This window comes from Cajanus cajan, chromosome 1, assembly GCF_000230855.2.
Source record: "Cajanus cajan strain Asha chromosome 1, NIPB_CcT2T_4, whole genome shotgun sequence".
Classification (NCBI taxonomy): Eukaryota; Viridiplantae; Streptophyta; class Magnoliopsida; order Fabales; family Fabaceae; genus Cajanus; species Cajanus cajan.
Window position 1 is genome coordinate 65,941,033 of NC_138517.1, and position 23,718 is coordinate 65,964,750.

Consider the following 23,718-nt stretch of genomic DNA (forward strand, 5'->3'; position numbering starts at 1 on the left):
CAGCCAATTCTTTTTTTTTTTTTTTTTTGAATTTTATAGTTCTCCTTTACTTGGGTTTTACACTTGTGTCTTGTTAGTTTGATGAGCAAGTCCTTGGAGTATTCTCTTAGCAACTTACAATGGCTTAAAGAGACAAGTTTTGAGTGTTTTCTTAAGGTTTTTAATGTGCAATGTCCAGCAACAAGAATTTGCACATAAAAGTCATTTTCATACTCAAAACATCAAACAATACATAGGCATATCAAGTGCACCAAGGAATACACAAAGTGGCCAAAAATTTCAAAGCAAGTATGTGCAAAGAAATTAATCACACATGATTGTCGCCACCGGCCCGAAACGGGCTTTCGGCACTCGCGAGGGATGGTTGGACTCTTTTGTTTGTTTAAAAATATGGATTGCTAGAATGACTTATTCTCAAACTGAGACCTCGTCAAACGAGCAATTTTATTAAAAGGCTCACCAATCCATGTTAATCCCAAGCGGGACCCTCCATGGATTAGCGGTTTTCATAAAAAGGAAGGGTTCATGGAGTCGCCACCAATGTTTTACTCAAAACATTGGAAAAAGAAGTTTAAGGCAATCGATTCAAAAATCGACTTCGGCCATTACAACCAGAGTCGGGTAAGGGAGTCGGTTACGCGTGGGGAAGGTGTTAGCACCCCACAGCGCCCCTTTCGGGTTCCCTATGACAGATTATTTAAAAATAATAGTGTGAAATTACTAAATTACCCCTATTTATTCTAAGCAATTATAAATTAACTATCTACATGATGACAGTTTAAATATGTACACACAGAAAGCGGTAAAAGAAGGGACTTTAAAGAGATAAACCTTTGAAGCGTGCTTTCTTATATATCTTGACAGAAATTGGGAAGCGTTTTGGCGTTCCCTCCCTCTACAAGACTGCTCGCTCCCTCCTAAAAAATAATTTTTGACTTGGAAATCCGATGGATTTCCCTTCGACTTAGTTTGAGACTCAAGCAAAATGCTCAGAACTCAAAAACTTCGTCGGATCAACTCTCCGAGTGATTTCTAGGCAGAGCACTGCTCAAAAAAACCCAGAATACTCAAGAAGAGGGTTAAAACTCAGTCCAAAAGTGTGAAATGACGTCCCATTGACGTCATATTTATAGGGATGAGGCTCAATACGGTTTATGAGGGTCAATACGGTCCGTATTGAAGTTTTGAACTACAATACGGCCGTATTGAATTCAATACGGCCGTATTGAAGTTCAAAAACCTCAATACGGCCGTATTGAAGTTCAGTGCAGCCGTATTGAGTTCAAAAACCTCAATACGGCCCTATTGAAGTTCAGTGCAGCCGCATTGAGTTCAATGCAGCCGTATTGAAGTTCAGAAACTTCAATACGGCCGTATTGAACTTCTGGGAGGCCGTATTGGGCTTCATTCCCTCCACTTTCTTATTTTTTGCTACTCTAAGACCTCTAAACCTACAGATTGTCATCCTAGGGTCTTCCAGGGTCTTCCAGGAGTCCTTCCGGGTGACTTTCCTTTGATCTTCGAGAGTCTTCGAGTCTTATTTCCGACCCGCACAATTTTAGGGGTCTACAGCTGCCCCCCCTTTACTTAGTCAAACGGCCTTTTAGTGTACCGGTTGATAAGTAAAGGAGTTGACCCAATTGTCCGGGGAATAAGGCCATCCTTCCGACTTGTAGTGTCTTCCGGTGGAAAATTGCTGAGTAGCCTCTCCAGGCTTTGCTTCGCTCGTCGCTCGAGCCGGAAGCTGCATACCTCCGTGCTTCTGAACACTCTGGTAGCGTGAGTACCGCCTCTCCAGGCTCAACTTCACTCGACGCCCGAGCTGGAAGTTGTGAGTACCGCCTCTCCAGGCTTAGCTTCGCTTGCCGCCCAAGCTGGAAGCTGTGAGTACCGCCTCTCCAGGCTCTGCTTCGGTGCTTCTGACATCCTAGGCAGTTGAGTTTGCCCTCTCCAGGGTTAGCTTCGCTTGCCGTCCAAGCTGGAAGCTGTGAGTACTGCCTCTCCAGGCTCAACTTCACTCGACGCCCGAGCTGGAAGTTGTGAGTACCGCCTCTCCAGGCTTTGCTTCGCTCGCCGCCCGAGCTGGAAGCTGCATACCTCCGTGCTTCTGAACACTTTGGTAGCGTGAGTACCGCCTCTCCAGGCTCTGCTTTGGTGTTTCTGACAACCTAGGCAGTTGAGTTTGCCCTCTCCAGGGTCTGCGGTTTGCCCTCCCCAGGGTCTGCCTCCGTGTTCTTGACGACGTTGGCAATGTGAGTTTGCCCTCTCCAAGGATCTGTGATGGTTTTGTCTCCACAGTCCACGATGCTGCTTTGACGATTTGTTTTTGATTTTGGTGCCGCTGAGGGCTGGATAACGCAGGGATCCGTCTAGGGGATGTGCAGTTACTCATAGGTTCTTGTGTCCCAACTTTCCTTTGCATAGTTGGTGCCCATTGAGGAATTTCTGTTTCCTTGGGGTGTAGACACGAAGATGCTCTTTCTGATGTGAGCGATGCCTTATGATTGGCTGACGTCTTTTCGACGTTGTGGAGTATCCCGGTTATCCTTATTCGGGTGACTCTTTTGGATTTTCTGATTTTTGCTGCCTCTGTGTAGGCTGTTATCCGCTGGGGATTCTGGATGTTGATTTTTGATTGACCTCTTCTGTTAGGCAAATCATCTTGATGTTTAGTGGTTTGGCTAGATGCCGAATTCCGCTTGGGGAATTATTATTATTATTTTTTTTATTTTTCTCCTTTTGTAAGGGTGCCTCTTGAGTAGGCGACTGAGGATTTGGGGATCTTATGTATCCCAGAGTATTATTTAGAAAGCCTCTACAGGCTTAGACTCACTCAACGCCTGAGTTGGAGAGCTATCTTCCACTGAGGAAGTTTTAAGTCCTTTGACTGAATATTTTGCTTTGGATGATCGCGCTTCCATTGGGGATTTTTGCTGATCTTGGTTTGATAGCTTTCACTGGGGAATTTGGCCCGTGAGTGGAAGCTGAGATATCTCTGGGGAGTATTATTTCTGCGAGCCTCTCCAGGCTCAATTATTCTGTATGATGAATTGGTTTTTTGTTCAGCCCGAGAATGCGAGCTGAGACGTCTTTTGGAGAGTATTATTTCGGCAAGCCTCTCCAGGCTTAACTATTCTGTGGGAGTATTATTTCAGCAAGCCTCTCCAGGCTCAATTATTTTGTGAGAGTATTATTTTGGCAAGCCTCTCCAGGCTTAATTATTCTGTATGGTGAGAGAGTATTGTTTCGGCGAGCCTCTCCAGGCTCAGTTATTCTGAGAGTATTATTTCGGCAAGCCTCTCCAGGCTCAGTTATTCTGTACAATTTTGCTGGATTTTCTGTATTTTGCCTTTTTGTTGATTTTGGCTTTTTCTGTGTTTTTGCCTTTTTTTTTTATTTTGGCTTTTTTTTCTATATTTTTGCCTTTTTTGATTTTGGCTTTTTTCTGTTGACTGCTGTCATACACAAGCAATTTTTCCATTTTTTCTATTTTATGCAATTGCCTCGTGGTAAGGTCTTTAAATGTGCAACTAATGTGTGTGATGCACACGATGCAAGTTTTTTATTTTTGTTCTTTTATTTAGAAAAAATGAATGGCTCTCCCTATCCTCCTCTTCTTGGAGGAACTTCTGTCATTGACGTGAGGGAATATTTTTGTGAGCCTTTTTACGCAGGAGATTACGGATTTTATAGGAACCCCTCCCATTTTCTTTTATTGACCGATTATTTAAGGAATTTCATACAATTTTTTAGAAATACCAATTTAGAGGCATAATCACATGGTCAAGAGAGAAAAGAAATGAATAGATATTTCATTAATATTCACAAGTGTTTTTACAGAAAGATATACAGAAGGAAATTTCTGAAGAATGGCTGGCCTGGGTAGGCTATTTACATTGGGCTTAACAATTATATCTGTAACTGTTGCTCCGTACGTTCTCCTAGTTGTTTCGGGTGATATGCCTGAGTCAGGAGTGTAGACACTGCAAGACGCTTGCTTTTAGAAGATAATCACATGAATCGCCTTTCGGTTTTCGATTCAAGTGATCGTTGCTTGCTTTATTTTTATGTCTTATTCTTTTGCCCCTAACTTTTGCCTAGGACGTATCCTAGCGGGGGTGATTTTGCCTTTGTTTTGCCTAGTACCCTTGTACTGGCGGGCTTTTTATTTTGCCCTAACTTTTGCCTAGGACGCCCTTTTCGGGTTTTCATCCTAGCGGGCCTGTGCAAGCAATGTCTTCAAGCGTAGTACTTCTTTACCACGTCAGCGTTGACTGGGTATCGAAGTTCTTCTCCATCCATGTCCGTGAGGATCAGTGCTCCTCCTGAGAAGGCTCGCCTTACCACATATGGTCCTTCGTAATTTGGGGCCCACTTTCCGATTTTATCCTTTTGGGCTGGTAGTAATTTCTTCATTACCAGCTCTCCCTCATGGTAGACTCGAGGGTGGACTTTTTTGTCAAAAGCCTTTTTGATCTTCCTTTGATAGGCTTGACCATGGCATATGGCGTTCAGCCGTTTCTCCTCAATGAGGTTCAATTGGTCGTATCGGCTTTGAACCCATTCTGCCTCAGAAAGTTTCGCTTCCATGATTACCCTTAGAGAAGGTATCTCAACTTCAACAGGCAAGACCGCCTCCATCCCATAAACGAGGGAGAATGGAGTAGCTCCTGTGGATGTGCGCACTGAAGTCCTGTATCCATGGAGAGCGAAGGGTAGCATCTCATGCCAGTCTTTGAATGAGACAACCATCTTTTGCACTATCTTCTTGATATTTTTATTGGCTGCCTCGACTGCCCCATTCATCTTTGGTCGATAGGGGGAAGAGTTGTGGTGTTGGATTTTGAACTCTTGGCACAGTTCTTCCACCATCTTGTTATTTAGATTGGATCCATTATCAGTGATGATTTTATCGGGAATACCGTATCTGCATATGATGTTCTTCCTGATGAAGGATGTTACCACCTTTCGGGTCACATGAGCATATGATGCCGCTTCTACCCATTTGGTGAAATAGTCAATGGCCACAAGGATGAACCTATGTCCATTGGATGCTTTTGGCTCGATAGGTCCAATAACATCCATGCCCCACATTGCGAATGGCCAAGGTGAAGCCAACACGTTGAGTGGAGTGGGTGGGACATGAATGTTATCGGCATATGCTTGACATTTATGGCATTTCCGCGCATACTGGTAACAGTCTCCTTCCATGGTCGACCAATAATATCCAGCCCTGAGGATCTTCTTAACCATTGCAGGCCCGGGAATATGGGTGCCGAAAACCCCCTCATGTATTTCTTTAATTATGTTTTGAGCTTCGACTTGGTCTACACATCTCAACAAGACCGAGTCATAATTTTTCTTGTAGAGGGTTTCGCCGACTAGCAAAAATCCCATGGCCCTTCTTCGGATATGCTTCTTGTCATTATCACTGGCCATATCAGGATATTCCCCTTTTGTCAAATATTGCCTGATGTCATGGAACCATGGATGATCATCAACTACTTCATCTATCAGAAGGCAAAACGCTTGCTTATCATGCCTCCGGATATTGATGATGGGCATTTCATGCTCATTATCCAAGGCGAACATTGATGATAGTGTAGCAAGAGCGTCGGCAAACTGATTTTCCTCCCTTGGAATGTATTCAAAGACGACACTTTGGAAGAGTTGTGTCAAATCTTTGATGTGCTCAACATATGGTATCAATTTGGGATTTCGGACTTCCCATTCACCTCGTAATTGGTAGATGACTAGGGCCGAATCACCAAACACTTTGAGCTTTAGGATACCATTGTTGATGGCTGCTTGGATTCCCAACGCGCAAGCCTCGTATTCTGCCATATTGTTTGTACAATCGAAGTTGAGTCTTGCCGTTATGGGAATGTGTTTTCCTTGTGGAGAGATTAGCACTGTGCCAATCCCTCGTCCAAGCATGTTGGAGGCTCCATCAAAATACATGGTCCATGCATCATCTTTAAGCTCTTCATGTTGTAGATGCATTATATGCTCATCGGGGAAATCATCCTGAAGGGATTGGTAGTCGTTGGTCGGCCCGTGTGCTAGGTAATCAGCTAGGGTACTACCCTTGATGGCCTTTTGAGTGACATGTATGATGTCAAATTCTGATAATTGTACTTGCCATCGGGCGATCTTCCCAGTGATTATTGGTTTGTCGAACACGTACTTGATTGGGTCCATTTTGGAAACCAACCAAGTAGTATGCCTAATCATGTACTGCCTAAGCCTTTGCGTTGCCCATGCTAACGCGCGGCACGTTTTTTCTAGCAGCGTATAGCGGGTTTCATAATCAAGAAATTTCTTGCTCAGGTAGTAGATGGCTTGTTCTTTCTTTCCTGTTTCATCTTGTTGTCCCAGCACCGTCAAGTAGAGGATTAATGGTCTTCCCTCGACAGGTGGCACCAATACCGGTGGATTGGCCAAGCACTGTTTGATCTTATCAAAAGCTTGTTGACAATTTTCATCCCAAACTTCGGAATGATTCTTGCGCAACAGCTTGAATATTGGCTTGCACGTGTCAGTCAACTGTGCGATGAACCTTGCGACGTAGTTCACCCTACCGAGGAATCCTCTAATTTCTTTCTCAGTTTTAGGAGTAGGCATTTCCATTATTGCCTTTACTTTATCGGGGTCCACCTCTATGCCTTTTTCACTGACGATGAACCCGAGAAGCTTACCCGACCGGACTCCGAAAGTACACTTAGCCGGATTTAGCTTAAGCTGATACTTGCGAAGCCGATTGAATAATTTTCTCAAATATTGGACATGGTCCATCTCATCTTTTGACTTTGCGATCATGTCATCCACATATACTTCAATTTCTTTGTGGATCATATCGTGGAATAATGTCACCATCGCTCGTTGATAGGTGGCACCCGCATTCTTGAGTCCAAAAGGCATTACCCTGTAGCAAAAAGTACCCCAGGGTGTAATGAAGGAAGTCTTCGCGCGGTCTTCCACATTCATCTTGATTTGGTTGTACCCAGAGTACCCATCCATGAAGGAATAGAGTGTGTTTGTGGCTGTATGATCCACCAATGTATCGATGTGTGGTAAGGGAAAATCGTCCTTTGGACTAGCACGATTAAGATCCCTGTAGTCAACACAAACTCTAACCTTTCCATTCTTTTTAATGACCGGCACTATGTTAGCCAGCCATTCGGGATACTGGGATACAATCAGGAACCCCGCGTCTAATTGTTTTTCTACCTCCTCCTTGATCTTTAAAGACCATTCGGGCTTGACTCGTCGGAGCTTTTGTTTGACGGGTCGAAACCCTTCTTTCAGTGGTAATTTGTGCTCGACGATATTAGAGTCCAAACCGGGCATATCATGGTACGACCATGCAAATACATCTTTGTATTCCTTTAACAACTGGATCAATTGCTCCCTTATTTCATCACTGATATGGGTTCCAATATTGACCTCTTTTATTTCTTGGCCTTGCCCCAAATTCACGGTCTCCAATTTTTCTTGATGCGGTTGGAGTAGACGAGCCTCTTGATCTAGCAGTCTTTGCAAGTCCGGAGAAATGGTCTCCTCATCACTGTCCAACTCAACCCATTCATCCTCAACTTTCGGATCCCGGTCGGAGCGAACAATCACAGACATAATTGTTTTATTGGTTCTGTTTAGGTTTAGAATTTATTAATATTAATGAGAGAAAGAGAGAAAAGAACAAATGAGAGAATAATGTGTGAAAAATGCCTCTTTATTGATATGTATTAAAATTTGTACAAAGACCCTTATTTACATAAAAAAGTTCTCATGATCTCGGGTACTGATCACGAGTCCCTAAAAGAAAAGAAAAATACGGAGGGGCCCTATTGTGGCTTGTCATTCTCTACTCCTGCTTTGGTAGAGGATTCTTGCTCACGTCGGGTGCTGTCGAATCGAAGGTGACCCACCCGACATCAATAAGGTCTTGGACCTTGTGTTTGAGAGCCTTACAGTTCTCCGTTGAATGTCCTGGTGCCCCCGAGTGGTATAGGCATTTATCTTGTGGTTTGTACCACTCGGGATAAGGTGGATCCATCTTCCTTGGTGGAATGTAAGCTAGAAGATGAGCTTCCACTAACTTCGGTAGGAGGTTGCTATATGTGATCGGAAGTTTATCAAGCTTCCTCACAGGGTTATACTGCGACTTTCCTGACTTCGAAGTGGAAGAAGATGAAGCAATGGTTATAGCGTTGACTCCTCCTTCTTTCTTCTTCCCGAAGGCCCTCTTAGCTTCATATGGTTGGGAAGGCTTAGCCAGCTTCCCACTTTTGAGTCCTTGTTCCACCCTTTCTCCAATGGTGATGATGTCCGAGAAGAGTGTTGTCGTGTTCCCTATCATCTTGTCATAATAGGGACCAGTCAACGAATTGATGAACAAGGACACCGTCTCCTTATCCGACAGCGGGGGCTCTATCTGTGCCGCCAACTCCCTCCAACGTTGGGCGTACGCCTTGAAGGATTCATCATTCTTTTTACTCAAGGCTTGAAGATCTGACCTATCGGGTGTTAGGTCGATGTTGTATTTGTAGCGCTTGAGAAAGGCGTCGGCCAACTGCCTCCATGTGTGTACTAGATTTCCATCTAGCTGCATATACCAGTTGAGCGCGGTATCAGCCAAGCTCTCTTGGAAGCAGTGGACCAAGAGCTTTTCGTTTGTGGCATATGCAGCCATTTTGCGACAGTACATGGTGAGATGACTCTTAGGGCAAGTCGATCCCACGTACTTTGGGAAATCCGGCACTTTAAATTTAGGAGGGAATTGGATGTCCCTCACTAAACACATGTCGGCGGCATCTTTGATGTCAAAATCATGCCCCTCCATAGCCCTCAACCGATCCTCTAGGGCGTGGAATTGTTCTTTTGAAACCTCGGGCTCTTTGATTACAATTCCAGCCCCTATAGGTATAGCGTGTGGAGGCTCTTCCTCGTGCTCTTCCTCCTCTCCATGATGGGACTCATGGTCACTGTGGTGTGATCCATGGATATTGTGGTGACGCATGAGCTCCATCATTTGCGCCATCTGTTCTTTGAGCTGAGAGAGCTCGGTTGTGAGCTTCTTATTTTGCTCTTCCAGCGCTTCCATTTTCTTGATTTTCTGCGCGCGCGTGAGGACAGAGAGATGACCAGCCACTTTCTAAAATGAATGTTTATTCTAATTAGCTTATTTACGACATGAATACACTCTTGATGTGAGCTTGATAATCTTTCATCTTTAAGGCGCTGCCTTTTTAAGATGAAAGTTTATCACCCTCCCTAGCCCATGATCTCTCCACAACGGAGAATCTCAATAGTCACGGGTCTCTTTCACTCACATCGAGAGGGTATTAGTGAACCTATAAATGATGATGAGGATGCATGAGGTATTATTGATAATGATGCCTATGCTCCTTACTTTTATTATATTTTCACACATTGGTTTTTCCTCTCATGTCATGACATTTTCATGCATGGGGATTATTCTTTAGACCTTATCACGAGGTTATTTTATTAATGCACAAACAATTGCACATAAGCATTTACACAAACAATTCACTCATCCACGAACAGTCACGAGCGAATCACGAGGTAGGGGTTTCCTGCAGAAAAGTGCATATTCAAGGTGGTTCTAACTGTTCTCACCGGTCTGAGGCCCCCAAGGTGCCCCCATTATAGGGACCCAATTCCTCTCGTCTTAAGTCGATGGAAAGCTCCAACGCATTGTCGGACTCGAGTTCATGGTTATCACCTTGAGTGATGCTTTTCCGACAACGGTCTACGGGCACCTATAGACCCATTCGACGACCGGCCGTACTAACATCCACTCCCTATGGCTTACCACTCATGCCCCCGGGTATAGAGGGAACTGTTGTGTGCAAAGGTTTGTGTGCAGTTTTTATTTCAAACAATTGCGGAAAATTAAACAAACAACAGTTATTAAAGCCAAATAGATAAACATGTTATCATACAAGCAAGGGGTAATGAAGTAATTTTAACTATTATTTGTTAAAATAATCTGTCACTAAATGGGACTGACTCTCGAGGCTTCCCCAGTGGAGTCGCCATCTGTCGCCACCGGCCCGAAACGGGCTTTCGGCACTCGCGAGGGATGGTTGGACTCTTTTGTTTGTTTAAAAATATGGATTGCTAGAATGACTTATTCTCAAACTAAGACCTCGTCAAACGAGCAATTTTATTAAAAGGCTCACCAATCCATGTTAATCCCAAGCGGGACCCTCCATGGATTAGCGGTTTTCATAAAAAGAAAGGGTTCATGGAGTCGCCACCAATGTTTTACTCAAAACATTGGAAAAAGAAGTTTAAGGCAATCGATTCAAAAATCGACTTCGGCCATTACAACCAGAGTCGGGTAAGGGAGTCGGTTACGCGTGGGGAAGGTGTTAGCACCCCACAGCGCCCCTTTCGGGTTCCCTATGACAGATTATTTAAAAATAATAGTGCGAAATTACTAAATTACCCCTATTTATTCTAAGCAATTATAAATTAACTATCTACATGATGACAGTTTAAATATGTACACACAGAAAGCGGTAAAAGAAGGGACTTTAAAGAGATAAACCTTTGAAGCGTGCTTTCTTATATATCTTGACAGAAATTGGGAAGCGTTTTGGCGTTCCCTCCCTCTACAAGACTGCTCGCTCCCTCCTAAAAAATAATATTTGACTTGGAAATCCGATGGATTTCCCTTCGACTTAGTTTGAAACTCAAGCAAAATGCTCAGAACTCAAAAACTTCGTCGGATCAACTCTCCGAGTGATTTCTAGGCAGAGCACTGCTCAAAAAAACTCAGAATACTCAAGAAGAGGGTTAAAACTCAGTCCAAAAGTGTGAAATGACGTCCCATTGACGTCATATTTATAGGGATGAGGCTCAATACGGTTTATGAGGGTCAATACGGTCCGTATTGAAGTTTTGAACTACAATACGGCCGTATTGAATTCAATACGGCCGTATTGAAGTTCAAAAACCTCAATACGGCCGTATTGAAGTTCAGTGCAGCCGTATTGAGTTCAAAAACCTCAATACGGCCGTATTGAAGTTCAGTGCAGCCGCATTGAGTTCAATGCAGCCGTATTGAAGTTCAGAAACTTCAATACGGCCGTATTGAACTTCTGGGAGGCCGTATTGGGCTTCATTCCCTCCACTTTCTTATTTTTTGCTACTCTAAGACCTCTAAACCTACAGATTGTCATCCTAGGGTCTTCCAGGGTCTTCCAGGAGTCCTTCCGGGTGACTTTCCTTTGATCTTCGAGAGTCTTCGAGTCTTATTTCCGACCCGGACAATTTTAGGGGTCTACAATGATATTTTAGGAATGTAGAACATGCTAGAACTAATTAGCATGCATGATTGACTCTCTAAAGCACATTAGAGACTCACGACCATTTCATCAAACATGTCGCATGCATGTCATATTTTGATCATTTCAAGGATGAAGCATGTATACTTGGAATGCTTTTCAAGGTAGTTTTCATAAGAGACAAGTTTATGACAAAACCGGATGGATTACAAAATAAAAATCATCATTTCATCAATATTTATCATGCAGCCCAAAATTTCCAGCCACTCAAACTTCAAAGAAAAATGGTAAGAACTTAAGCAAAGAAGCCTAAGAAACCAAGATGATTCACAAGAATGAGTATAGCATGAATCAACACATCAAAGAAGAAATATGGATCATGAAAGTATAGCAAGATGATGACCCACTTTAGCACAACTTTAAAGACAAGCAAGAAAACACATGAACATGACCGAAAATACAAAAAGAAAATAAGAAGTTACCCTTGAAGAACATAAGCTCTAGATACCACATGATGGCATCCTTGCTTGCATGGATGTGAGATGATGAACAAGGAAAGACACTATTGTTCCAAGGATCAAGTTCTTCAAGGTGGTGCAAGGTTTTAGGGAGGATGATGATGGAATGGAAAGGTTTGGAGGTTGGGTAGAAGGTGTTTGATGAAAGGTTTGAGAGGGAGACCCTAGGTTTTGGCTCACTCCAAGGTAGTTGAAGGCCAATTTTAGGGTTTTCTCTCAAGGTGGAGATGGTAGGGTGGTATCCGAAAATAGCCAAGGGGACTAAGGAAAATATTAAGGCACAAAAGGCTCACTCAATATTATAATTTCCAAAGTGATGGAATAACACTAAGGCCAAGAAGTCCAAGAGGTGATGTATTGAAAGAGGCAACATGAATGGGTTAGTGTTGAAAAAAAACCATAGGAGGAGTGAGCCCACTTTTGGGCCTTAGCTCCTAAGATTTTCTTAGCATAACATTTATTCCTATTTTGTCCTTGTATTTGATTTCCTATTTTACCCTTGTATTTTGGGGTATTTTAGTCTTAGAATTTATTTTACTTGTATTTCCAATTTTACCCTTGTATTTTGGGGTATCTTAGTCATAGGATTTATTTTCTTTTGTATTTCCCATTTTACCCTTGTATTATGGGGTGCTTTAGATCATAGGATTTTATTTTTGGGCTAAGGTATTTGATTAGGGTGGGAACAAAAACCTAGACATATTTTTGTGGATATTGGACCTATTTTTGGTATTAGAAAGGCTTAGGCCCAAGTGGAGGGCAAAGTTTGCATGGTCGTATCATGCATCTAGATGTAGCCTAACTAAACCCAAAGATTCCATCCTTGGCCACCAAGTTGCATCTAGGGTTAATTTGGGTTTCATTTGGTGTGCATTTGGCACCCTAAATGCAACCCTAGATGCCTCCCACTTCTATAAATACCCTAGGCACCACACCTTGTAAATACTTTGGATATTGAATATAAAGAGAGCCTTTTAAGCCTTTATATCTTTCCTTAGTCACCCTTGGCTAATTCGGCCACCTCCCTCCCATCTCCACCTTGAGAGAAACAACCCTAGAAGTGGCCTTCATCATCATGAAGTGAGCCAACCCTAGAGTACCCTTCTCAAGCATTTCCTCAAACACCTTCTACCCAACCTCCATTTTCATCCATTCCATCATCATCCACCCTAAAACCTTGTGCCACCTTTGAAGAACTTGATCCTTGGAGAAGGAGTCCTATTCTTTGTTGATCATCTCAAGTTCATGCAAGTAAGGATGCCATCATGTGGTATCTAGAGGCTTGGTTCTTCAAGGGTAACTTTTCCATCTTTGGTATTTTCAGTCATGTCATTTGTGTCTCCTTGAATGTCTAAATTTTTGTGCGTGATTAAGTCATCATCTTGTCATATGTCATGATTCTTATTCCTCCTTTTCATGTATTGATTCATGCCTCATCATTCTTGTGAATCATCTTGGTGCTTTAGGCTTCCTTGATAGGGTTCCTACCATTTTTGCTTTAAAATTGAGTTGCTAGAAACTTTCGGGCTGCATGATATAATGATGTTTTTCATTTTACATTCCATAAGGTTTTGTCATAAGCTTGTTTCCTTTGAACTACCTTGAAAGAAATTCCAAGTTTTTATGCTTAGCCTTTGAAATGAACAAAAAATGACATGCATGCCACTTGTTTGATAAAATGGCCGTGAGTCCTTGATGTGCTTTAGAGAGTCAATCATGCATGCTAATTAGTTCTAGCATGTTCTACATTCCTAAAATTTCATGTGTGATTAATTTCTTTGCACATACTTGCTTTAAAATTTTCAGCCACTTTGTGTATTCCTTGGTGCACTTAACATGCCTATGTTTTGTTTGATGTTTTGAGTATGAAAATGCCTTTTATGTGCAAATTCTTGTTGCTGGACATTGCACATTAAAAACCTTAAGAAGACACTCAATACTTGTCTCTTTAAGTCATTGTAAGTTGCTAAGAGGATACTCCAAGGACTTACTCATGAAACTAAGAAACACAAGTGTAAAACCCAAGCAAAGGAGAACTATAAAATTAAAAAAAAAAAAAAAAAAAAAGAGTATTGGCTGGACTTTTGGACCTTAAAACCGTGATCTAGTCAAGTGTCAAAAGGAACAAAAGAAACAAAATCAAAAGAATCAAAGACAAAAGAAAAAGGGAACCTTTGCTAGACTTGTGGAGTTTGGACCCAAAATTTTCATACCTTGGCACTTGGAGTTAATCTTGGACCATTGGACAATGCTTATTTACCTTATGAGACATTTAATCAAACACCTTAAGTGCATTATTTTCTTTTAAGCCTACTTGTTGAATTCCATTCTAGTGTCATTATAGGACTTACTCTTTTGTGTGCTTGCCTTTTATTAATGTGCCTTAATTTTAGTTTTTGAGTCTTTCTTTCTACTCTTAAGTTTGTCTCAAAAAATCCACTTGAGTTTAACCTTTTTAATTTTGCCTTTTTAGTTTTCTTCCTTGGCCTCTTGTACTCTTGGGCTGTGTTTTCTTCTTGACCTAGGTGAGGAAAGCTTCTAAACACCACACACTTTCTTGGTGGATGTAGACACCTAAAATTGTCCGGGTCGGAAATAAGACTCGAAGACTCTCGAAGACCAAAGGAAAGTCAGCCGGAAGGACTCCTGGAAGACCCTAGGATGATTATTCGTAGGTTTAGAGGTCTTAGAGTAGCAAAAAAATAAGAAAGTGGAGGGAATGAAGCCCAATACGGCCTCCCAAAAGTTCAGTACGGCCGTATTGAACATTTTAAACTACAATACGGCCGCACTGAACTCAATACGGCCGTATTGAAGTTTCTGAACTTCAATACGGCTGCACTGAACTCAATACGGCTGCACTGAACTTCAATACGGCTGCACTGAACTCAATACGGCCGTATTGAGGTTTTTTGAACTTCAATACGGCCGTACTGAATTCAATACGGCCGTATTGTAGTTCAAAACTTCAATACGGACCGTATTGACCCCCAGAGGCCGTATTGCGCCTCATCCCTATAAATATGACGTCAATTGGACGTCATTTGACACTTTCACACACAGTTTTGACTCCCTCCTTGAGTATTCTGGGGTTTTTGAGCAGTGTTCTGCCCTAGAAATCTCTCTGGGAGTCGATCCGACGAAGTTCTGGAATTCCGAGCATTTAGCTTGGAGATTCGAACTTAGTCGAAGGGAAATCTCCGGATTTCCATAGTTAAAATTTTCTAGGAGGGAGTGAGCGGGCTTGTAGAGCGAGGGAACGCCAAAAAGCTTCCCAGTTTTACTTGAATATAAAAGCACGCTTCAAAGGTTTCTTCTTAAGTCCTTCCTTTTACTGCTTTCTGTGTGTATATTTAACTGTCATCATGTAGATAGTTAAGTTATAATTGTTTAGAATAAATAGGGGTAATTTAGTAATTTCGCACTATTATTTTTAGAAATAATCTGTCATAGGGAACCCGAAAGGGGCGCTGTGGGGTGCTAACACCTTCCCCACGCGTAACCGACTCCCTTACCCGACTCTGGTTGTCATGGCCGAAGTCGATTTTTGAATCGATTGCCTTAAACTTCTTTTTCCAATGTTTTGAGTAAAACATTGGTGGCGACTCCATGAACCCTTCCTTTTTATGAAAACCGCTAATCCATGGAGGGTCCCGCTTGGGATTAACATGGATTGGTGAGCCTTTTAATAAAATTGCTCGTTTGACAAGGTCTCAGTTTGAGAATAAGTCATTCTAGCAATCCATATTTTTAAACAAATAAAAGAGTCCAACCATCCTTCGCGAATGCCGAAAGCCCGTTTCGGGCCGGGTGGCGACAGATGGCGACTCCACTGGGGAAGCCTCGAGAGTCAGTCCCATTTAGTGAGAGATTATTTTTAACAAATAATAGTTAAAATTACTTCATTACCCCTTGCTTGTATGATAACATACTTTATTTATTTGGCTTTAATAACTGTTGTTTGTTTAATTTTCCGCAATTGTTTGAAATAAAAACTGCACACAAACTTTTGCACACAACAGTTCCCTCTATACCCGGGGGCATGAGTGGAAAGCCATAGGGAGTGGATGTTAGTACGGCCGGTTGTCGAATGGGTCTATAGGTGCCCGTAGACCGTTGTCGGAAAGCATCACTCAAGGTGATAACCATGAACTCGAGTCCGACAGTGCGTTGGAGCTTTCCATCGACTTACGACGAGAGGAATTGGGTCCCTATAATGGGGGCACCTTGGGGGCCTCAGACCGGTGAGAACAGTTAGAACCACCTTGAATATGCACTTTTCTGCAGGATACCCCTACCTCGTGATTCGCTCGTGACTGTTCGTGGATGAGTGAATTGTTTGTGTAGAGGTTTATGTGATATTGTTTGTGCATTAATAAATAACCTCGTGATAAGGTCTAAAGAATAATCCCCATGCATGAAAATGCCATGACATGAGAGAAAAGACCATGTGTGAAAATATAATAAAAGTGAGGAGCATGTACATCATTACCAATAAGTTATCATGCATCCTCATAAATCATGCATTCTAGGTTCACCAATACCTCTTGACATGAGTAAAAGAGACCCATAATTATCGAGATTCTCCGTTGAGGAGAGATCATAAGTCAAGGAGGGTAGTAACACTCTGTTTTAAAAAGGCAGCGCCTTAAAAATGGAGGGTTATCAAGCTCATGTCAAGAGCGTATTCATCCCATAAATAAACTAATTAAACATTCATTTTAGAAAGTGGCTGGTCATCTCTCTGTCCTCACGCGCGCGCAGAAAATCAAGAAGATGGAAGCATTGGAGGAGCAAAATAAGAAGCTCACAACCGAGCTTTCACAGCTTAAAGAGCAGATGGCGCAAATGATGGAACTCATGCGTCAACATAACTTCCATGGATCAAGCCACAGTGACCATGGGTCCCATCATGAGGAAGAGGAAGTGCATGAAGAAGAGCCTCCGCACGCCATACCTATTGGGGCTGGAATTATGATTAAAGAGCCCGAAGTTTCAAAGGAACAATTCCACGCCCTAGAGGATCGGCTAAGGGCTATGGAGGGGCATGATTTCGATATTAAAGATGCCGCCGACATGTGCTTAGTGAGGGATATTCAATTTCCTCCTAAATTTAAAGTGCCAGATTTCCCGAGATACGTGGGATCGACTTGCCCCAAGAGTCATCTCACCATGTGCTGCCGAAAGATGGCTGCATATGCCACAAATGAAAAGCTCTTGATCCATTGCTTCCAAGAGAGCTTAGCCGATACTGCGCTCAATTGGTATATACAGCTAGATGGAAATCTAGTACATACATGGAGGCAGTTGGCCGACGCCTTTCTCAAGCGCTATAAATACAACATCGACCTAACACCCGATAGGTCAGATCTTCAAGCCTTGAGTAAAAAAAATGATGAATCTTTCAAGGCGTACGCCCAACGATGGAGGGAGTTGGCGGCACAGATAGAGCCCCCGCTGTCGGATAAGGAGACGGTGTCCTTATTCATCAACTCGTTGACTGGTCCCTATTACGATAAAATGATAGGGAACACAACGACACTCTTCTCGGACATCATCACCATTGGGGAGAGAGTGGAACAAGGACTTAAAAGTGGGAAGCTGGCTAAGCCTTCCCAATCATATGAAGCTAAGAAGGCCTTCGGGAAGAAGAAAGAGGGAGGAGTCAATGCTATAACCATACCCTCGGCTACTTCCACTTCGAAGTCGGGAAAGTCGCAATACAACCCTGTGAGGAAGTTTGATAAACTTCCGACCACATATAGCGACCTCCTGCCGGAGCTAGTAGAAGCGCGTCTTCTAGCTTATGTTCCACCGAGGAAATTTGATCCACCATACCCCGATTGGTACAAACCACAAGACAAATGCCTATACCATTCGGGGGCACCGGGGCATTCAACGGAGAACTGTAAAGTTCTCAAATATAAGGTCCAAGACCTTATTGATGCTGGGTGGGTCACCTTCGATTCGACAGCGCCCGACGTGAGCAAGAATCCTCTACCAAAGCAGGAGTAGAGAATGGCAAGCCACGATAGGGCCCCTTCATATTTTTCTTTTCTTTTAGGGACTCATGATCAGTACCCGAGATCATGAGAACCTTTTCATGTAAATAAGGGTTTTTGTACAGTTTTAATACATATCAATAAAGAGGCATTTTTCACACATTACTCTCTTTTTTGTTCTTTTCTCTCTTTCCCCATTAACTTTAATAATTCTAAACCTAAACAGAACCAATAAAATAATTATGTCTGTAATTGTTCGCTCTGACCGGGATCCGAAAGTTGAGGATAAATGGGTTGAGTTGGACAGTGATGAGGAGACCATTCTCCGGATTTGCAAAGATTGCTAGATCAAGAAGCTCGTCAAGAGAAATTGGAGACTGTGAATTTGGGGCAGGGCCGAGAGATAAAAGAGGTCAATATTGGGACCCATATCAGTGATGAAATAAGGACACATGTTTCCGCTATGATTATAATAAAATCATTCTTCATTGCTTCTTTTCTTGCTTATAATAAAATTCTAAACCACATTATTTTTAACCCTGTTTGAATAAACATGAATGAGGTTAAAATCATCTTAATAATAATAAACCCACATCATTTTTATGTGGAAGTGTGTGTGACAACTTGGAGCCCCTTTCCTTGGCCTTGACAAGTGCCATCATGGGTAAAAAGAAATCTTTTAAAATAAAAGAAGCTCGGCAGAAAACCCAAAAAGGGGGATGCGCAAAAATAAGAGCAAAGAACCCGCTAGGAATCCCACGAAAGGGTGACCTAGGCAAAAATTAGGGTTGCAAAATAAACAAAAAAAAAAGAAATCCATGATGGTACCACGAGCCGAATTCAAGAAAGGTTCAAGGGAAGCTATCCAAGTTGTCGAATCACAACACGACTTTTTAACTTCATAAGTGTTTAATCAAACAAGCCTAAACACATAAGCCTACCTTGGCCATCCATTCTTACAAAAACCATTTTTGAAAAATAAATCCTCTCTAAAACACAAACTTCAGAACAAAAATATCTTTCCTTTCTCTTCTCTCTTGTCCCAAAAGATTTTAGAATAATCTAGTGGAAGCATGGAGAAATAAATCATCACTGAAAATGGATCTAATCTGAATAATAAAATGGTGGAAGAACTGTGCCAAGAATTCAAGATCCAACACCGCAACTCTTCCCCATATCGGCCAAAGATGAATGGGGCAGTCGAGGCAACCAATAAGAACATCAAGAAAATAGGGCAAATGATGGTTGCCTCATTTAAAGACTGGCACGAGATGTTACCCTACACTCTTCATGGTTATAGGACTTCAGTACGCACATCTACAGGAGCTACTCCATTCTCCCTCGTCTATGGGATGGAGGCAGTTCTACCCGTCGAAGTCAAGATACCTTCTCTAAGGGTAATTATGGAAACAAAACTTTCCGAGGAAGAATGGGTTCAAAGCCGGTATGACCAGTTGAACCTCATTGAAGAAAAATGGCTGAACGCCATATGCCATGGTCAAGCCTATCAGAGGAAGACCAAAAAGGCTTTTGACAAGAAAGTCCACCCTCGAGTCTACCATGAGGGAGAGTTGGTAATGAAGAAATTGCTACCAACTCAAAAGGACAAAATCGGAAAGTGGGCCCCAAATCACGGAGGACCATACGTGGTAAAACGAGCCTTCTCAGGAGGAGCATTGATCCTCACAGACATGGATGGAGAAGAACTTCGATACCCAGTCAACACTGACGTGGTAAAGAAGTACTATGCTTGAAGACGTTGCTTGCATAGGCCCGCTAGGATGAAAACCCAAAAAGGGCGTCCTAGGCAAAAGTTAGGGCAAAATAAAAAGCCCGCCAGTACAAGGGTACTAGGCAAAACGAAGGCGAATTTATCCCCGCTAGGATACGTCCTAGGCAAAAGTTAGGGGCAAAAGAATAAGATGTAAAAGCAAAGCAAGCAACGGTCACTTGAATCGAAAACCGAAAGGCGGTTCAAGTGATTATCTTCTAGAAGCAAGCGTCTTGCAGCATCTACGCTCCTGGCTCAGGCATCTCACCCGAAGCAACTAGGGGAATGTAAAGAGCAACAATTACAGATATAATTGTTAAGCCCAATGTATATAGCCTACCCTGGCCAGCCATTCTTCAGAAATTCCTTCTGTATATCTTTCTGTAAAAACACTTGTGAATATTAATAAAATATCTATTCATTTCTTTTCTCTCTTGACCATGTGATTATGCCTCTAAATTGGTATTTCTAAAAAATTGTATGAAATTCCTTAATAATCGGTCAATAAAGAAAATTGGAGGGGTTCCTATAAAATCCATAATCTCCTGCATAAAAGGCTCACAAAAATATTCCCTCACGTCGATGACAGAAATTCCTCCAAGAAAAGGAGGATAGGGAGAGCCATTCATTTTTCTAAAAACATTAAATAATAAAACTTGCATTTGTGCATCACACACATTAGTTGCACATTCAAAGACCTTATCATGAGGCAATTGCATAAAATAGAAAATAGGAAAAATTGCTTGTGTATGGCAGCGGTCAACAGAAAAAGCCGCAAATCAACAGAAAAGGCAAAAATACAGAAAAAGCCAAAAAAATGACAAAAAAGGCAAAAAATACAGAAAAAGCCAAAAACGACAAAAAAGGCAAAAGATTTAGAAAATCAATCGCCTCGTACAGAATAACTGAGCCTGGAGAGGCTTGCCGAAATAATACTCTCTCAGAATAATTGAGCCTAGAGAGGCTTGCCGAAACAATACTCATGCAGAATAACTGAGCTTGGAGAGGCTTGCCGAAACAATACTCCCACAGAATAACTGAGCCTGGAGAGGCTTGCCGAAATAATACTCCCACAGAATAATTGAGCCTGGAGAGGCTTGCTGAAAAAATACTCCCACAAAATAATTAAGCCTGGAGACGCTTGCCGAAATAATACTCTCCAAAAGACGTCTCAGCTCGCATTCTCGGGCTGAACAAAAAACAATACTCATGCAGAATAACTGAGCCTGGAGAGGCTTGCCGAAACAATACTCCCACAGAATAACTGAGCCTGGAGAGGCTTGCCGAAATAATACTCTCTCAGAATAATTGAGCCTGGAGAGGCTCACCGAAATAATACTCTCTCAGAATAATTGAGCCTGGAGAGGCTTGCCGAAACAATACTCTCTCAGAATAATTGAGCCTGGAGAGGCTTGCTGAAATAATACTCCCCAACTGTACAGAATAAATAAGCCTGGAGAGGCTCGCAGAAATAATACTCCCCAGAGAAACCTCAGCTTAAGCTCATGGAACAAATTCCCAGCGAAAGCTATCAAAGCGAGATCAGCAAAATTCCCCAACGGAAGCATGATCCAAACAAAATATCCAAGTCAAAGGACTTAGACTTCCTCAGTGGAAGATAGCTTTCCAACTCAAACGAAGAGTGAAGCTAAGCCTGAAGAGGCTTTCTAAATAATACTCTGGGATACATAAGAACTTCAAATCCCCAGTCGCCTACATAGAGGCATTCCTACAAAAAGCAAAAATCCAAAAGATCAATAACAATTCCCCAAGCGGAATCTGGCTTTTCAGCCAAACATCAAGCGTCAAGATGATCTGCCTAACAGAAGAGGCTAATCACAATCAATGACAAAATCCCCCAGCGGATAATAGCCTACACAGAGGCGACAAAAATCAAAAAAACCCAAAAGAGATACCCGAATAAGGATAACCGGGATACTCCACAACGTCGAAAGGACGACAGCCAAACATAAGGCATCGCTCAACTCAGAGAGAGAGCATCTGTGTCTACACCTCAAGGAGTCAGAAATTCTCCATGGATACCAACTAAGCAATGCAAGTTGGGGCACAAAAACCTATGAATGACTGCACATCCCCTAGACGGATCCCTGCGTTATCCAGCCCTCAGTGGCATCAAAATCAAAAACAACTGTCGAAGCAGCATCGTGGACTGTGAAGACAAAATCATCTCAAAGCCTGGAAAGGCAATACTCAGCTACCCAGTTGTCGAGAGCACCGAGGTATGCACAAGCCTGGAGAGGCAATACTCAGCTACCCAGTTGTCGAGAGCACCGAGGTATGCACAAGCCTGGAGAGGCAATACTCAGCTACCCAGTTGTCGAGAACACCGAGGTATGCACAAGCCTGGAGAGGCGGTACTCAGCTACCCAGTTGTCGAGAGCACCGAGGTATGCACAAGCTTGGAGAGGCAATACTCAGCTACCCAGTTGTCGAGAGCACCGAGGTATGCACAAGCCTGGAGAGGCAATACTCAGCTACCTAGTTGTCGAGAGCACCGAGGTATGCACAAGCCTGGAGAGGCGGTACTCAGCTACCCAGTTGTCGAGAGCACCGAGGTATGCACAAGCCTGGAGAGGCGGTACTCAGCTACCCAGTTGTCGAGAGCACCGAGGTATGCATGAGCCTGGAGAGGCGACGACTAATACTCACCCTGGAGAGGGCAAACTCAACCTGGAGAGGCTACTCAACAATTTTCCCACCTGAAGACACTACAAGTCGGAAGGATGGCTTATTCCCCGGACAATTGGGTCAACTCCTTTACTTATCAAACGGTACACCAAAAGGCCGTTTGACTAAGTAAAGGGGGGGCAGCTGTAGACCCCTAAAATTGTCCGGGTCGGAAATAAGACTCGAAGACTCTCGAAGACCAAAGGAAAGTCAGCCGGAAGGACTCTTGGAAGACCCTAGAAGACCCTAGGATGATTATTCGTAGGTTTAGAGGTCTTAGAGTAGCAAAAAAATAAGAAAGTGGAGGGAATGAAGCCCAATACGGCCTCCCAAAAGTTCAGTACGGCCGTATTGAACATTTTAAACTACAATACGGCCACACTGAACTCAATACGGCCGTATTGAAGTTTCTGAACTTCAATACGGCTGCACTGAACTCAATACGGCTGCACTGAACTTCAATACGGCTGCACTGAACTCAATACGGCCGTATTGAGGTTTTTTGAACTTCAATACGGCCGTACTGAATTCAATACGGCCGTATTGTAGTTCAAAACTTCAATACGGACCGTATTGACCCCCAGAGGCCGTATTGCGCCTCATCCCTATAAATATGACGTCAATTGGACGTCATTTGACACTTTCACACACAGTTTTGACTCCCTCCTTGAGTATTCTGGGGTTTTTGAGCAGTGTTCTGCCCTAGAAATCTCTCTGGGAGTCGATCCGACGAAGTTCTGGAATTCCGAGCATTTAGGGAACCCGAAAGGGGCGCTGTGGGGTGCTAACACCTTCCCCACGCGTAACCGACTCCCTTACCCGACTCTGGTTGTCATGGCCGAAGTCGATTTTTGAATCGATTGCCTTAAACTTCTTTTTCCAATGTTTTGAGTAAAACATTGGTGGCGACTCCATGAACCCTTCCCTTTTATGAAAACCGCTAATCCATGGAGGGTCCCGCTTGGGATTAACATGGATTGGTGAGCCTTTTAATAAAATTGCTCGTTTGACAAGGTCTCAGTTTGAGAATAAGTCATTCTAGCAATCCATATTTTTAAACAAATAAAAGAGTCCAACCATCCTTCGCGAATGCCGAAAGCCCGTTTCGGGCCGGTGGCGACAGTGGATTGAGTGGAGGGGCTGTCCGATTTGAGTTCAAGGAACTTTGGAGGATCACACCAAATCAAAGAGTGCAAACAACATTGAAAGGCTAACCTTGGGTGTTCATTGTGAAGGGGTGGAGATTTGAAGACTTGGAGACTCATAATTTTATTTTCTTACTTTTTTCTTTCTTGTTTTATTTTTGGCCTTTTTGTATTTGGCCTTTTCTTTCTTTCATTTTGGGTTGTAATTGGCCATTTTAAACCTCTTCATTTTTTTGGTGGTAGTTTCGTGTAGTTTGAAGGTGATTTGAAAACCTTCAC